This window comes from Anopheles moucheti, chromosome 2 (genome assembly GCF_943734755.1).
Source record: "Anopheles moucheti chromosome 2, idAnoMoucSN_F20_07, whole genome shotgun sequence".
Taxonomy (NCBI): domain Eukaryota; kingdom Metazoa; phylum Arthropoda; class Insecta; order Diptera; family Culicidae; genus Anopheles; species Anopheles moucheti.
In genome coordinates, this window is record NC_069140.1 from 31,272,108 (window position 1) to 31,290,830 (window position 18,723).

At 46.2% G+C, this 18,723-nt stretch overlaps 1 protein-coding gene and 1 non-coding gene across 2 annotated transcripts in view; both read left to right on the top strand.

Moving 5' to 3' along the window:
* LOC128309424 (uncharacterized) overlaps positions 1-18,723 on the top strand; it is a 77,155-nt gene that overhangs the window by 31,291 nt on the left and 27,141 nt on the right. Inside the window, exon 2 of the mRNA XM_053045805.1 lies at positions 11,793-11,852. The gene's annotated coding sequence lies outside the window, so the exon portion shown is untranslated. The remainder of the gene's footprint in view (positions 1-11,792; positions 11,853-18,723) is intronic.
* Trnat-cgu (transfer RNA threonine (anticodon CGU)) lies at positions 10,087-10,158 on the top strand. Its single transcript has one exon. It is a non-coding gene; the product is annotated as a tRNA-Thr (tRNA).

Sequence of the window (18,723 nt, forward strand, 5' to 3'; positions counted from 1 at the left end):
GTGTTGTGTGTGTACGGTGTACGATCACAAACGAGACCGACTACACCCGGGAGTCGACCACTCGACTTCATTCAACTTAATTTCGCTTAACAAGGATAACAGCCTGCCCCACAGCGCCGTGCGGAGACGGCTTTAAAGGCGAGGAAAACGGGCAACATGGAATTGTGCTTGGAATTCGCGGTTTGGACGACGCTCAAGGACGACGACTCGAACTCGTTTATGTTCCTCGTTCGTGCCGGCACTTTTGTGTCCTTTTGCCGATTTCACCACAATTGTTCGTCGTTTGACCGTAGCCTTTATTCTCCATTCAAAAAAAAATCCCCTGCTCCAGTCTCCGTTGCCCTGCTCACGCCAGATTGCCAATCGAGCGGAAACAGCATCAAGCGATTTGGCATCGTGCAACGGCCGGTGGTGCACAAGCACCAAAGGACACTGCATCTCTGCATGTGCAGCGTTTCGTGTGTCCGTGCGGGCCAAAGTGTGTTGGTGTTTATTTGCCCTCGGGAAGCTTAAGGGCATACCGAAGCCAGGCCAGGATGGTTGGAATATGTTGGCCATATTTCCACTCTCGCCAATCTTATCCAACACTTTACTTTATTTCTTACCGTCTGCGCGCCGGTCCTGCCCCTTGTTCCCGACCACAGACCCGGCAAGGATAATATTCCCACGTCGATGTATTGTTCTTCCACTCGAGAACCACCGTGGGGTTGTGGGTTGCGAACGGGCTGATCCACGTGGGGTGGGTTATGAAGTGTTTGTTGTTGTTTAGTTATCATCCACCGGGTGTGTGTGTGTGTGTGTGTGTGTGTGTGGTTTGGTAGTGTGGATTCGCTTGCCGATGAAGTTACGCTACGCCGTCGAACAACCGAAAGGATAAAGTCGTCCCGTTGTACACCCACGGTGAACCACGGGAACTGCAAGCAGCCCCGATGCGAAAAAGCGGGGGCATAAAAAGAAATATACACCCAAGAAGCCGTAAAACGGCGGCAAAGCGACCGAACGTCCTTATGCAGAGTGTGCCCGGCACCGAGCAGCACAAGCAGCTGCTAAGGATTCGGTTCCATATCCTGGTGTGGTGAGCGGGGTTTTTTTTTTTTGGTTTAAAGCTGCTCCTCTTTCGCGTTCCCTTTTGTCCTCGAGTGGTATAACTTTCTACACGACATTTGTACAAGATTTTGCTCCATGCGAGAATGATAAGAAGGTGTATGTGTGCACACACGCGCAACTTTGGCACGACGGAATGCAACGTCTGCTCCCCGTACGGTTGGTTCGCTTGTTTTCTTATTTTCCTTTCTCGTTGAAAAGAACCGTTTTTTATGGTTTTTGTTTTCTTTATCCAAAACACCCCAACCCACCAAACCTAAACATGCGTCAGATACTACCCTTGGCGAGAAGGTCAATCTTGGCGAGCGGCAGGAGTGGAGCAATGGCACGCGGGCAACGATGAATTATGTGCGGTGATAGTCGAGCGGCAACTGCAGCAAATCCGGGTGCACCAGTTGGCAATCCGGCTGCATCCGGTGGGATTTGTCGGATAAGAGACGGAAAATAAATGAAGCAAAATAGCGGGCACGCGGCGGACGGTGGCGGACGGTCGAGGCGAACAGCAAAACCAAGTAGTTATCGCGGAAACACACTCCCCGTACGAGTGTTCGCGAACGGCTTAACGTTCCGGTCGTGTCACCGCTTTCGGAAGAAATAGTAACGAGATCATCCGTTCCGCTGTGCGGGCTACGGCAGTTCCAGGGTACCTCCCCCTTTTTTACAGCGAACTTGCCAAGAATGTAATCCCTTTTGCGAGTGTTTTCCAACACACATGTAGACACATTCCCAAAAACCCACCCAACGCGGGAAAACCAGCGAATTCGATTGCGAACAAACTTTACCCGGCGCGGATCGTTGCACCAGTTTATTGCATTGCACTTTCAATGCCAACCACCGACCGCTTCCCGTGCTGGCGCGTGTAACACTATAATGTTGTTTGCATAACTATCTCTGTTTCGTCCCGAATTCGTCTGCTCCCGAACACCGAATCGACTGGGCCAAATGCTCCAAAAATTTTATGATCGGTGCCCCGTTCGAGATGGCTCGAGATGGTTCAAGATAAAATCTAACAAACTTGTTAATGGTAATAGTGCTGTGTGAGATTATCATGCTCATGTTTATATTTCACATTTGCGTTATCATCTGTACCGATTCATCCTTAATCGGGGGAGGTTTTCTTCTTCTGTAGCAGAAGTAGAATGTTTAATGCATTTACAATTTAGATTTTTTAAAGCTGTAAGTAAACAAAAAATAGAAGTAGAAAGTTTTTAAAATGACAATTACTGTTTGCAACTGCACCATACCGAAATATTGCGCCCGAAAGTATGCAATATCCTTACGATGAACATTTTTCATGTGAACTGGAAAGCTACGTCGCACGACATATTTTGCATATATTTAGGCGTATACAGAGTTTCACAATTCAGTTTTAACTGGTTGCACACACTTGATTTAAGGGCCAGCTTCGTATATTTTTAGATGTAAACTTTGGATTTTTCATAGGGAATAATTGATTGCTACAAACCAGATTTGGTTGAATTAAATAAATTTAAACATTTGTCTAAACAACAACAGCTAATACTTTCAATGCAATTTCAAAAAATGGATTTTGCAAAAGAATGCAATTTGTTATACAAAATGCCTACAGGAAGGCAATTGGCATGACAAAATGTACTTGATGAAAACTTTTTATAGCTTGTTGCATTTTTCGACGACTTTTAAAATTTGTTAAAAGCACAGCTTGACTCGCTTTAGAAACTGCCAGAATGCAATAGAAACACATTGAAGGGTTAAAATCGATTTGTGGTAAAACTTTTAGTTTTCTCCCCTCTCTCCTCCCATTGAAAATAGATCCGTGGCCCGGTAAAACGGAACACACATGAACTCAAATATTTCGACACTGTTCCTCACTCACCACGGTTCAGCTCTCCACGGTGCTAGCGGTCCGTTCTTCTCGGTGCCGTGCGAAAGGACACATGCATAAAATATACCACCGTAACGGGGCCAGGTGACGCGCGCGCCAATGCACCTCCCGGGAGTGTGAGAAAATCGTTCGTTCACTATTATGCAGGGAAAAAGTCAACGCCACTTTTTATCGCGAAAAGAACGCATGGGTCGAATGCGGAATGCGGATACATTGGGCGATTGGGGCAGGTGCTACTCGCAATAAAAGTTTGGTAAAAGGTGGACTCCTGTTTTTGTTGCGATGCTTGCCAACCTGCTTCTTCCCCGTGGCCACCTCGAAGCAATTCAAAAGCGGTGGAAAACGGTTCCACAGTTTGCGCAATGGAAAACTCTACGCGGAGTTTGGTGCAATTGACGTGTTTTACATCGTGGTCGCTATTACACGACCCGGCCGACGTCATGCAAATCACATTCCACTGTTCCATTCATCCATTATGGCCGTATGCGGTGCAGTTCCCATACCTGCTAACAACGCGACCATTTGTTCACATATGCAGAATGATTTTCCATCACCATTCTGGGAACTATTTGATGAGAAAATTGTTTTCCCTACGCCACGTTACAGATAAATGCTTGCCAGTCTCGAATTGATGTTATTATTGGATTAGCTGACTTCATTTGCGCCATCATCTCCCACATTCACACATTCCCAAGGCACAAGGCATGGAGCGCAGATGAAGTTATTATAATTCTGTTTTAAAATTTCCGATTGTGTTCACGGAATTTCATTCACCCTCTAATGGATGGCCACAAAAGGGAATCGCCCCCTTTGTTCCCTAATACCCATTCGGCGTGATCTCCATTACCTTTCCATAGCCCCGTCGAATTTCCGTCGAACCCATTTGCCCTTTCCACACGGTTGTAGGAGTCGCATTTATCGTGCGCGGCAAATCCTGCCTCCTCATCTCATTCGATTTACTCGTGCTCCATTCATACGCTTCACGGAAGGCCACGGATGTGTTACCACCGTTACATGGGCCAGGCCCTTTGCCCGTCTACAAAAGGGATGCGACCATTTTCACACTCTCGACCCATTGGTTCTTAATCAAAACGAATACTCACATCGTTACGCGAGCCTTGTGCGCGGCCCATAGCACCAGGCTGGAACAACAAGGACAAAAATAAAAACGACCACCGGTCTAATCCCCAACGCAAAGCCCGCTTCCCCGGGCGTCGTCGTCGTCGTCGCAAATAGATACATCCGCGCCAGCACACGGCCCGCCTTAAATGTTCCCGATGGCCCATTTCCGGTTACGAGCGCTTTCCGGTAACGCCAAGGACACACACTTATCGCCATCCATTTTGGGGTGCCATTTCGTGGCACCTTCGCATCGCATCGGTTCCGTGTCACTCAGCGCGTGGCAATATCATCATCCTTTAGCCTCTAATGCAAACACTCAACTCAAACGCTTCGGCAGCGCCAACCCAGCGCCAGCACATGTGGGCAAAACTTCATCCTTTAAACGCTGGCGACACACATGATGAGGATGGAGCACTCGCTCGAAGTTCTCCAAACGCCCAAGCACCCTCCCCCCCCCCCCCCCCCCCCCCCCAAGTGTGGTGTGTGTGTGGAGCGAACTGGGTCGGGCTTTTCTTGCCACGATGGATGCCACCCGTGAGCAGGCAGAATCGATAAAGGTGAAGATAAACTCCATTCCGTACGGACTGATCCCTATCCTCGTAACGGTCCCTCCCCAAGGTCCCACGGATGCCGGGGCGTGTGCATGTTCGGATGTGTTGTTTTATGCCGCGATCCAACACCGACACGATTCGGACGAGTGCGCGCCCTCGTGTGTGTGTGTGTGTGTCGCGTCAAATCTTCTGGCCCGTCCCGGGATGGATACGCGGTACGAGATATCGAGGCATTGGTGTCACTTTTGACAGGAATTTAATCTTCTTCAATAAAAGCGACAACAACGCACAGCCGTTACCGTCCGGGCGCCGGATGTTGGTGATGCCGCTAGGAGGTTCTTCTTGCGAAAAGTTCACGCCCGGGTTTTCTCCGCCTTGGAATTAGCCCCCTGCCTTACCGGGGAGGGGTTGGTGGAGGTCCTTTGTGCCGATGCTGATACAGTGGGTAGCCGTTTCTATCGTATGTGAAATCTGAATCGGGTCCAATTACCATTCGTAACGTTAGTTCACGTCTAAATCACTTGAAAGCCCATTAAAGCGCTGTCTTCGTCTGCGTCGCATGGGTCGCCTTTATTCAACTCTGGTCGGGTGGTATGGTTTCTAATGCACAAGCAAAGTCCTTATAAATCCTTGGAAAAATCACCAAGAAAGCAAACCTACTTTAGTATACTAACATACTAATTTTACAGTGTTCCTTTTAAAAGCATCTGAAAGAAATAAACGCCTAAAGGTATGCAATGTTTTTTTTTCTCATTCAGAGCTTTTTGGCTTTAGTTATGAGTTTTTACTTTTCCATGTGTTTGTTTTACTGTTTTAAACAATTAAAGAACCCCAAATCTCACTAGCATAAGCCATTAAATAGAAATTTTACGTTTAACATTTATCTTCATCTTCCTTAACGTCTCCTAGAGTAGTATCATTACCTCAATTGCCAAAAGGCCGTTTCTAAAGACACAGAAGAAAAACAAAACATTCCGCGGTTAACAAATTTGCTACGTACTGTTTTTTCCCCCCGTTTGCCATGTGCCACTCGCGATCGATTCTAACACACACAAACTCCCCGAACACGCCATTCGATTGGCAGTGCAGCACAGCAGCATTCGAATCGCGCCCCTGGTACGCGATTGTTGGCGGTGTTGGCGTACTGTAGCGGCCGAGATTCATCGATGGATAAAGTCATAAAAATTGACATCCCCTAATCCGGTTTTCGAGTTTCGAAGCCGATAGCGACCGGCAGCCACCGGAACCCCGTCCCGGCCAGCGCCCGGGCCCCTAAAGGGAACAGCGTTTGATTTGACAATTGAGTTAAATCGTGCCTGATTTGACCCTAATGCTTGACGCGCTCCAATCCATTATCGTGGCTTGGAGTGTTCTTGTTGGAATATGTGTCCTTCCGGCCGCACCGGTATAATGAGACGAGTGATGTGCTACTGATTCGGGTGGCATTAGCTTCACGTGACATCGCCATTAACGGAGGAAAGCCGAGCAGTAGCTGCTGCTGCTCCGAGCGCTTCGTGTGTGCAATCAAAGCGTTTGCGGAGATTTGCTGGTCGGAAAAACTTTCACGATGGCGATGCTTTCATCTTGTTGTTGCTTCGTTACGAACCACCGTTACCGTTTGTCGCGTGACACGGGGCGCTGCTATTCGATACAGCGCCCCAGCGTCGTGGAAATGCGACCTGAACTTTGAGCTGCTTTCGAATGAGTTGCCCCACCCGGCATTCCCCCTCAAAAAAACAAAACAAAAGCAAATAGCGACCCGCACACGGCAAATGTGCCGGTTGTGCAGTTTCGAAATTGAAAACAACCGATTGGGGCAACTGTTTTAAATAACAGTTTGACCGAAAGTTTGCACATTTCCCGCTTTTTTCATCCCTCCCTCCTTCTCTCTCGAGAGATTAGCTCCCCGTAGCAGCAGATGGTCCGTACCCCCCACACAGGGTCGCTCATTGCTTCCTTAACGATAAGAGCAGCAAAGGGCTTGGGGAGATGCATCAGGATCACACCGTGTGTGCACACCAGCGCTACCCACGCCACCGTCGAATACGTTTGCTCAATAACGGTGGTACAACTTCCAGATCAACTTTTGCCCATTCCGGGAAATGTCCTCCTGTGTGTGTCTGTCCTCGGACCGCCAGCACGCTGGTTTTACCAATGAGAACTCCTGCTCCCATTTCTTTTTTTTTTCGTTTTGCTCTCGCCTGCTTGCTTCTTCCTTTGTGTGGATGTTGTATTCTCTCGCGTGGCAATGAGCTTAGCTAGTTCCCACACACGTGGCTTTCCATTGGAACGCTGATCGGGTTGCAACCGGATATGCGCGGGCTGTGTGGGACGCGGACAGGTCGGGCAACCTCCTAGCACACCCTTTTGGGGACCAGATGCCGAACGTTTTCGCAGTATCGCATGACATAATCGGTACCGTTGTATAATGGCCATAAACTTTCGTGACTTTTCCCGATGCCCCGTGGGCGAGTGCTTGCAAGCCGGCGGTGCACATGGCCGTGGTGTGTTGTGGGAACGGTGGAAGCGAAGCCGAGAACAGTGGAGTTCAAAAGTCGTACCGGGGTCGCAGTCAGTTGGCGGTGGTCATTTTCAGTGCTCCGGTAGCTGTCGAAACGAGTTTTTTTTTTTCATTCGGTTACGGTTTCGTTGTCACAGACTAACGAGTGTATTAATTAGTTTTTGGCTTGCTTATCTCGGGGGCAAAACCTTCCCCCCGAACGGAGCTTATGCCGCGGTTCTTCCTTTGGCCGATACGTACGCGTTCATTAGAGGATTTTATAACAACACATCCAATGGGGACCGTGTTGGTTCCAAATGTTCCGTACGTATAATAAATAACTTGTTTACAATTAAAAATAAAACCTTTAATGTTTTTGAGCGTGGCATGATGGTAGCGGCAATGGTCTTCACACGAACGGACCGGACCCAATCCTCCGAACGCAAGGACTGACTATCCGTGCTACTTGGAAAAATAAATCTAGTAAGCCCGACATGACAGACATGGCCTACTAGATCGTTACGCCAAGAAGAGAAAGAGAGAGAGAGAGAGAGAGAGAGAGAGAGAGAGAGAGAGAGAGAGAGAGAGAGAGAGAGAGAGAGAGAATGTTGTTATAAATATTGGTTGCATTCTGTGTAGGAGTTGTGTCTTTATTCCACAACGCCTAAAAGTATGCAATTCCTGTTTCGAAATGATTTATAGTGATTTTTGATAGTGTTGTCTCTAATGAATCTTTGGATTAGAATCATTTTATTACTGTATCCTCGAGATGATTGATCAATTCCTAACTTCAAGTAATTAATAGTAATTAAAAAACACAGATGCGGGATTTTAAATCAGACCATATTAAATATTAAAGAATAATTTATTGCAAATCTTCAAGTTTGCTCCACTAGCATAGAACGTAACGATGAAACTCGATTCAGGAAATTTCTTCGTACATCGTTCTCTTCAATTAACATTTATTTTATTTCTTTGCAATAGAAACGTATAATAACCTGCCCCATCAAAAGTATTCTAAAATTTACCGTACGATCGCATTAAACCATTACTTTCAATATATCCCTAATGGACAAAAATGTACAAACACCACTTACGCGGAACAACCGACGATACATGCGAGCAAATAACTTCTGCACCATATTTAGCGAATCGTCCGGGAAGAGAAACTTTTTTCCACGCTCTAATCGCCTCAACCGGTACCGAGCGCGTCCTAGCGGATGCTGGAATGGTGCGTCCCACCACGCGGAAGTAAAAACTTCCCACCGGGACCGTCCCTAGCCACACCAGAAACACCATTTCACACAGCAACCATCCACCGAATCCATGTGTTCCAGGCGGCGCATAGACAACTGTTCGATGGCTGTTCGAAGACGGAGCAACCAACCAACACGGGGCAGTTCTGGGGCTAATGTTTCGGCAGCTTTTTGTTCATCACAGTTCCAAACAGTTCTCCTTTTTTCTGTACACGCGCTGTGACCACAGAAACAGTGGTGAACAAAACATGGCACGCAAGAAGCTCGGTATTGAGTATTCGCAAAACGCAAAACAACAAACTTCCATGGCCTTGCAGTGCGGAGGGTAGAACAGAACACAGCAATAACAGCAACAACAACAAAAACACGGTGAAACAAAATTAATAAAATGCGTATTTCTCTGTGGCAACAGATCATGTGTGTGTGTGGGTGGGTGGTTTTTGGTGTAAAAGGTCAAAAACTGTGGTTTTCCTAAAGCACACCATCATTGCGCCCCGTGCAGCATATGTTGGGACCGTTTTGCGTGGCAAAAGTTTCACGTTTCGCCTTCACACGCACCCGGGGAACGGTGACTTTTGCCTTCCGACTTTCTTACTTTAGTTAGGGACATCGTTTCATTACACCGTTTGTCTGTCTCATTTTTTTTTGGTTCCTTTCCTTTTTTATGACACTTTGGCAAACTGAATTTCTGCACCATTTTTTCGGAAAATTAACCCGGTACGTCTGCCCCCCCCCAGGTGCCCTGCAACCATTTCGATTAGTGTCGCCCGCTTAAGTGTCGTGTTTTGTTTGCATAACTGATACCGGGCACGGCGGCATACGAACGGTCGAATTGACAGCTTCCGGCTCTAACTGACTGAGTGCAGAATCAAAATGTCAACCAAACCACGCTGAAGGACGGCCAAGCGACTAATAAGACCCCGATGGTAATGGGAATCTAAAGGTTGATTGGTACGCCATTGCAGCTGGCGCGTCCTAGCGCGTCCATCCCCGTGCGCGCTATCGCTTGATAGTAATCAAGTGCAACCACAAACCTAATTGTCTGCAGTGAACGAATTCCATCGCCGGGGCCCATCCGGCACGACCGGAGCCGTGAAGTGTCTGTGTGGATTGATGGCACTTCATCAGTGTTCGAGTCGTATCGCCAGGGCGGGTCGTGCAACATCGCACCCAAAACCACCGAGTTAAATGAAACTCCATTGTGGTGCCACATTCGATGTTCGCTCACCTGCCCCGACGACGCATACCGAGTCGAGGATCTCGGTACTGATGAGGTCAAGCCGTTGGGCGTCAATCGACATCATCATTATTAATGGGACCAAGCCTAGAGAGCGAGTGGTTTAGTGGTCAAATGACTGAGTGCATTGGTAAGTGATTACCGCAAAAAGCTGCACACACACACACACACGTGCACACGTGTACACGCACAATCATAATACCTCCTAAGCAGCATTGTTATCGAACACCGATCATCGATCATTCTGGGTTTGGAAGGAAGAAATGGGTTTTCGTAGTAGTTCCGTTCCATTCCAATTTTAGACTCCAACTCGGTACGCTGTGTAAAAGTGGTTTCGAGCTAGATTAATAACGTACGCATCTCGTTGTGTACAATTCGAGCAAGGTGCGGGGGAATAAAGGCAACGCACACCGAAGCTTATCAAGCGTAATTGTACACGCACTTGTGTACACGCCTCTTTAGCTCAGTGGTAGAGCGCTGGTCTCGTAAACCAGCGGTCGTGAGTTCAATCCTCACAGGAGGCAAAAATCTTAACGTTGTGTTGTTTGACATTTGAGAGAGGAAACATGTTTTTATAGGCAACTTATTTTCTCTAATTGCTAATATTTGAGTTGTATTAACGTTTATATCGTATAAATTAACATTTATATGTTTACAACACAAAACTTGACACAGCACACTACATTTTATCAACCTCATTAAGATAAATTACCCTTTTTTTACGTTCCGTTGGTTCCACACAAACAATCTGCGCACAACAAAATAACAATTTGTAACAAAGGAAAAATTGCCCCCGTTCTGCGGTGTGCAGCTGCGGTTTAATTAATTTGCCAACGAATCACAATATTCCAAAAACCAACATCCACCGCTTAACGCTTCACTGGGCCCCACGCTGCAGCAGCGCCAGCGTTGCACAAATCATTCTAAATGCGATTAAAAGTGTGTTACAATCGCATCACTTCGGATCGGTTCGGTGCTGCCGCCAAAACAGCACCGGGTAAAACCGGCTGGTTATAATTAAAAAGCCAAACACCGCAAACCATCGATGGCGTCCCTTGGCCACGCGATACCATCTACCGGTCCCGGTGTCTCGTTAACAATAATAGTGTTAATTGAAAACTATTCCAAAGCTTCTGTTTACGCTACAGATTAATTGCATCGCGCGCACTCTGTTTGCACAACCGTACACAATCTAATTATTGTGCGACCCGGTTGGTTCTTCTTTCTTTTTTGCCTCACCCTATTTCGACATTCCCCGCTGTTTCAACCCCCTCCCTCAAAAATACCCCCCCATTTAACACTCATTAAATCGGGACGGGGTTAGCAAATTTAGAATTTGCCAAATGGATTGATTCGCATCACTTTGCCATCATCATTATTAGCGGGTCGGGAGCGACCAACCGAACGTGCTGCGAGAGGGGGGGTTGGCGAGAGGAGGATGAGGTGTTCTGTATGATGAACACCATGTAGCAAAACAAAGCTCATTACTGTCCTTTGCATATAAATGAGCATGGCATTATATGCACACATTATTGGCAAAGCGGGTTGGGGCGTCGGTTGAAACGCGTCCAACAATTAGAAACGCTCCGGTTCCTATATGCGCGGCTTTTCCAATCCTCGGGGATCAGTTGCCGTGTTTGTTCGTGCCTTTTGATCGGGTTTTGGAGAACAGGATTAGCATCCATCCACCGCAGCAGTGATTCCCTCGCCCCGCGTGCATCCTCCCACCCCTACAGCCAACCCGGGGAGCCAGGGGGGGGAGAATCGTTAGCTTCGTGTGTGTGCTAAAAATTAATCGCCGGATAAGTGAGCGCTCTTCACTGGCTTTACGCTTTACGACCCGCATACCCGAAAACTCTCCCATCCCTCCAAGTGCTCTTCTACCAATCCCTGCACTGGATTGGACAGCGCTGCCCGTGACTTTGAACACTGGCCGGCCGGACGGATACTGCTTGGCCCATAATCCTACGTCAAAGTTCCGGCTCACTGGCTGCTGCTGCCTGCAAGATGCACGAGCCCGAGCGTACTGCTGGCACCCCATGTGGCACCAAACTAGGTCAAGCCCTGGAAAGGGCCACCCTGGCCCCGGCAGATAATCAACCAATGGATTGCTGCAGTCGATTCTAACATGGGGGTATTATTTTTCGTTTCATTGCAGATACGGTCACACGGGCCGGCGGAGACGTCCACCACCGGAAGGGCATTTGCGGACAAAAAGGTAGGTTGGTTGGTGACTCTCGTGTTTCTGCGGTTAGTGGCCCGGACCCGGCATCCCGGTGCAGTCGGCCGAGAGATTCATAAATAAATCCCCCTCCATCGGTCCGCCGACCGGTTCGCATGAGCCACACAATAATGCTGTTGTTGATCCCGAGGTAACGATGATGCATGCGTGCATTGCCGGGAACCTGTCCCATCCAGACGATCGCATCGCCTTGTGCATAATCCCCGGTTCAGCAAATCCAGGGAATTATCGTCTCGGTTGCAAGTGGTACTTTGTTTGGAGGACAGTTAAGGATGCACATTATTTATGCACGGCCAAACTGCTCCACCACACTCCACCAGCACCGGCTCTGCCCGTCATAGGCACGCTTGGGTTGGATGGCCGATTTTAAGAAGCATTTCGATTGATTTTATTTTGATTAAGGTGAAGACGGAAGGCCGCTATTTGTGGTTAGTTGTTTAAGAAGTGGTGCGTATGGGCCAATACAAGAATATGCAAGGGTCCTGGCTGGATAATTTCGCTAGAAAACCACAACTATGTAGTGCTGATGTCCTGTAGACTTGCGGGAACTATCTGACAAAAAGTAGTATTTTTCTGTCCTCGTGGTGACAGCACAGTATTAAGAGACCTTCGCTTGACATGTTGACATGTTGGCCATGACCACTCTTGCAAGCAGGAACAGACTTAGCTGGAATTTCGAAAGAACTGATTGGATCTTTTAGATGATATGACTATTGCTTTGACAATTTCTCAAGAAATTACCGACAATAGTTGAATTTTAGGGCTAACGAATCCTGAGGTATGGAAAGGATTTAGATGTTATGATATGAGTTCCATAAAGCTTGGATAGTGTAAAATAATTCAAAAGAGCCCTGAGATGATATGACTAGCGCTATTGATTTGGTCATTTCTCGAGAAATAAATGGAAATTGCAAGACTTCACCGACTTCTAGTTAATAGTTGACTTTTGGGGCTTGCGAATCACGAGGCTAGAAATTGATTTAGATGATATGATTAGCTTTGTGGAAATTTCAAAATAACCCATAAGATGCTTGAGATGATATGACCACAGCTACTGCTTTCATTTACAAAATTTACTAAAAAGGTCTAAGCAAGTCTTTTGGGGCTAACGAATCCTGAGGTTTGTAAATGATTTGGATAATATAATTAAATGAAACAAGTTACAAAGAAAAGAGGTTATTATCTCATACCTCAGTAACCATTTAATGATTACGGAGAGCTCAGCGGTTTTTGATCACTTCGGACACTGTTCGGTCGATTTTTTTATATCCATCAATGCTCTTATTCCCTCTGAAGGTGCGTTAAGTATGCTTACAAAAAAAAAAGACAATAGATACTTTAACAGACAAAAAATAGTACATCCACTTTACTTTCTTTCCTGCCAACAATTTCCCGAACTTTCCCCAATCTGTTTCGAATCCGAACGTAACGGGACGGAATCGTTGGAAACAAACTTGAAACACGAAAGTACCCCCGCGGGGACATAAAGAAAACATTCCCAATCGAGAAGGGAAAAAGCTAACACTTCACCCTTTCACCCGTAGCGCACCATTTTAAAAGCAAATATTTGTGTCCATCCCGGCCAATCCCAGCAGCATGGCTCGCCGTTTGCCGAAGCTTACCTTAGCCCCATGCAGCAAGACTTTCTGCCATCGTCGGTACTTTTCCTAAACATTCAATATTTGCCCAAAATTCAACAGGGCTTTCCGGTGTGCACTACACGCCGCCGTCGTGGGGAAGTTAACTTTAATTTCTTACACCACGACGCATCGCATCGAGTTCCGTTTCGCAAGCACCTTTTCCCATGCAATTCCCATTGTGCCCCGGAGCATGAAGGCAACAAAAAAATGCACATTGGAATTAAATTTTAATCACACACCCACTTCGGGCACGATTTATCGCCTCGATTCCATTAGCTCTCGGCACACCCCACGCTTGCACGGCTACGGTACGAGCACGGCCGTCGATGCCGTCGCTGCCAACGCGTCCTTAAGGATTGGAAATAGGAAAATTATCGAAATCAATTATAGCAAATCACAGTCATTTTCTGGTCCATTATGTTCTCGCCAGCAATGCAACCACCGTGCAGCTTTTACGTCCGTGAGGCAGTGCGTTCCTCTTACGGGGCACGACACAAAAAAAAAACCCCATCCCAAGACTGGGAGGTTTCCAATGGCAAAAGTCAATCCCCCTCGGAGCCCCGGTCCACCTTGCCTGATGCTCGAGTTGAAGTGTCAAAATATGGGAGGAAAAAGGAACAGAATTTCCAACAGCTAAATGAACAAGCCAGACATGGATTCTAACGGTCCCGAATGGGATAGAATGTGGGAGGGGGATAGAGCGTGTGTGTGTGTGTGTGTGTGGGCAATGGATTAAAAATCGTGTTCGAATCGTGTCAGAGATGGATATTTCCTTCCTAAGGCACATGGCAAGAAACTCCATTGCCTATGACGTTTTTTTCTTCTGTGCTTCCCTCTTCCACATTATCCATGTAGCCTGTGCTTTTGCACTATCGATGAAAACCCCCCAGCTGCTTCGATGGAAAACGGAATTGAATTTTCCCACCACCACCACCAACCATGTCGTTCGCATGTGGCTGCTTGCTCGTGTGCTTATGCTCGATTCGATCCTGCAACACACACACACACGCAGTCACACAAAAACTCCCGCATACATGCGATCAGAGAGCATAATATACTGTGTTACGCTAAGGCTTTTATCTTATTTTCATTCATTTACTTCGCCTAATAGGATTAGCGATTTGTCTTATTGTCCCTGGTGGTTGCCGTACGGATGTTGCCTTCGCTTTTGCAGCACTCGACGCCAATTGCTTAATGACGGATTTTTTCCATCCACTGTGCCTGTTTATTCGATTCTTTTTTTTTCGTCGGTTTTCTATCTCGTTTAACCATCGCATCGTGGAGATGTTCAGCTCGGAAGGAGAACGGCAGAAGGCATTATTAGCTGAAAAATGATCCGTTTTATACATGTTCTGGCGCCTGTCAGCCAATGAGAAACAGAGAAAAATAGGAAAACGTTTGCACAGTTGTAGAGACTATTAGAAAGGAAGCATAAACATAAACATATATAAATAATGCTTTAAAAAATATTTACTTATTTATAAAAACATTAAAAATTATATGTGTTGATTAAATCTTATTCAAAGTCATGAATTTGAATGAATCCTGGTTTGAATTGAATGGATGACTATGCATTTCTATTATGAAGATCAGTGATTCCTCTACTATTAATAAAACCATCCATGGTTAGTACAACCAGTTTCCGAGATGTGCTATTATAGAGGATCGAATACTTTACTTCCTTTACTGCACTTTATTTATTCAGTTATTCAAGCGACTGTTGGAAAGAAAACGTTAAATTAAAAACAAATGTATTATATGACAAAGGAAGGTATTTTCGAAAAATGTTTAACATTTTTGCTTAGATTTTGTGCTTATAAATTAACTAAACGGTTACATTTCCAAAAATCGCGTATCTCGGGGACTGCCAGCACTCGGTTATTATTTATCGAAGGTTAACAGTACTATAGTTATTTTTAACAGAAGTTTTTATTTCAGTAGCCTAATACACCAAAAGAGTATTAATTCATGATTTCTTAGCTATTAACAGAGCCTCATGTATGTTTGAGGATCGGGTAAATCTGAGGATTCACGAATATTTTGAGAATCATCTCGTGATTTGAATGATTTTTTCATTAATGATTCATTATGTACAACACTAAAATAATTAAATCAATACAGCGTCAAGTAGTCAAAAAAGTCTAGGACAAGCATCAAAAACTCTAATTTGCTAATCAAACAAATGTATTGTAAATGTACACTATTTATAAGTAATTATGGTTTATTTACTAATGCTTTGCCGTACGGATTGCATACTTTCGGGCGCACTCTTCAATCGTGCTGTAATTAATGTATTTTGAACAATTGTTAAAAGAAACTATTCGGTTTAGTGGAAAAAGTAGTTACAGGGGGCAACAAACTCCAAAACTTATTTAATTTAATGTTTTGTCGAACGGATTGCATACTTTCGGGCGAAATGTTCAATTAATTTATTTCATTTAACCATGATACATACACCCATTGTTTTGTGATAAATGTAAGTAAATTTAAGCGTAAGCTTACAACATGGTTCCTTTCTTGCAGTACTTCCGACATACGTTTGATATTTTTTAACCCTCCATCAATTAACGCACGTTGGTGCGTACATGTACACTGCACACTTCATCCGTACAGAACGAAAGATGCATCCTAACCACTAATCAACCTGGTCGGTACACGTTGGTTAACAAACAGACAACATACGATAGCAAAATAACGAGCATGCAACACTGCACCACCGTAATCATGTTATGCTTCTGGTAAGAACCATACCGATTACTGTGCATCCAATGTGCATCTCGACATTGTTGCAATGTTTCAAAAAGCTGAGCTAAACGTTGAAAGAACGAACAGCCCCAACACATTGCATTCCGTTCCACCCACTGCGCTAACCGTGGCCCTTGGCAAGAAGGCCACCCATACCTTGTGCCAAATGTGCGCAACGCATTTTGCCGCATCGACGTTCGAGATCCGAGATTACATTGCGTACACCCGTACCGGTGCGTTGTATCGATGGGGCTGTGGGGACTGATCGAAACTTGAAAGGTTGCGAGTTGCGATAATGCTGGCCAATGGCAGTGGTGATAGGTGATTGACATAGGGACACTTTTAAGACGGTACAGCAGGGACTATTGCTTTTCTGCATTCTGCAGCCTTTAAAACGTTAATAATCAAATTATAACTCCATTGCCGTTTTCCGAATGCCTTCGTCAAATGGTAGCAGGCTAGATACTCAATCTACCCTAACCCTAGCCACTGAAGAACTCCTTCAACTGTCCATACCATCTTCAACGTCAGCACAATCTTCGGTTGGATAATGGCGGACAAAAAAAAGTGGAGTCAAGGCGAAACCCCATTTTGTTTCCGGAACTTTCTTCTCCATTTCTCCATTCTTTTTTCACTGTTGAACTGCCAACAAAAGAAGACATTTTCTAGCACTCTAGCACTGGCAGTACACCTCGCACTACTGAGGGGCCCCGTACGCTTTGTTGCTTGCTAACCTACGACAATGCGGATGATTTTAGTTTCACGGTTTCACGAAGCATTTTGCTTTGCACCGTTTGTGGGCAAACCGAACCAGTGTGTCAAAGCGCAACAACTGGCTTCTTACTGTTGCCGTAACCGAGACCGGCCCGGTACTGGGTCCTTCCGGTGCCTGTCACCATTATCACTCACGAATGGGCTTTGGCAGGCGGATTGAATATCAAAGGATGACGACAAAGGTACGATTCGCTGTGTGCGAGAAACCAATGTGCATTATGCTCAACACCCACCCACCCCCTACCTCTACTTCCCCCCCCCCCCACCCACCGGGTGCAGGAACACTATACCCAAATCAACTAACCTATCCATTTCGCAGCCGTTAACTTTTATTTCCACCCTGCACAATCGTCAACCCTGCGCACAGGGTTTACCGCCATGTGCATTATCGCCGAACCAGCGTTCCCGCGTGGAAAATGCCGCCCGGAAAACAAAAGGGAAAATCTTTTGCCATGAAATTTACATAACCGTATTCATCCCGCTTCGCCCCGATTGTTCTCTTAAAACAATAGTACTTTGGGGCGATCCCGGGAACGCCAAGCACAAGGGTTAGAAGACTGAAGGACTGAATACACTGAATATAAACCCGCACACACACACACACACACATCACACACAGAGCAATCTCTAGCTGGGCTCTCATCGTAGTTGGCGGTGCAGTTTGATAGTGTTGCCCCAACGTCCTTGCTTTCCATGGCCTTTCATGCGCGCTGTGAAAAGGGGTGGAAAATAAAGCTTCCCCTACGTTGCCGTAGCACCACTTTCACCACCGGGACAGCCAACCGGTAGAAAGGATCGGAGAAAACACTGTTACAAAAGTGAAATGCTCTTACGACAAAAGGAAAGCAAAGCGAACGAAATGCCCCCGCGTTGTATTTTACTTTTTTGCTCTCCTCCTTTGTAGCAGCATCCTTCTTTATGACAGTTGGTAGTGCGCGTGCATTGCCTAGATACAGGCGCTTTCGTTCGCTTGTGTGTGTTTTTTTTTTTGCTTGTTCCTTTTCCCGGATGGTTGCAGCCACGTGCAACCACGTGCACATGCACGTCGAGCAGGCGGGTTCGGATCGAATACGAACCTTGATTGGCCAAATGAATGGCTCCATACGAGGTTGGGGTAGCTTTCCCCCCCCCGTATCTGAATAACACACCGTTAGGTCGGGGATTTGAATGATGGCGCCCTGTTGATTTGCACCGTTCCCCCCCCACACAACCATGGATGGCACAATCATCCATTGCCTGGTTGGATTGGAACAACGGTGCTAGACAAAACAAAAAATGAGTGGGCAAATGTCACGACATTCGCATTATGATGGAAAGCAGCTTCCGCGAATGAGGTTGGCCTACTTTACGGGCAAATAATTACGGGCCCACCCCGGCATGGCAAATGAAAAATTGTTACACCACGGTTAAGAAACATGATATCGTTAATAAGAGAAACCAAACCAAAGCACAATGTTTAGCTGCTTTTCGGCACATCTGCTGCAACCAACACTCTGGTGAGCAAGGGCATGCACCCCATAAACTCCTCAAAGTCCAGCAGGGGTGGAGGGAAAGTGTGCCACATTTTAGCCGTAGCAAAACTAGTGGAAAGCTCTCAGCACAGATCAGCACGAAACCCTTCCCCGAACGAACGGGTACGGTTCGGCAAATCTGTGAATGGGGCCGGCATCCTTTCCGTTGTTCGTGAG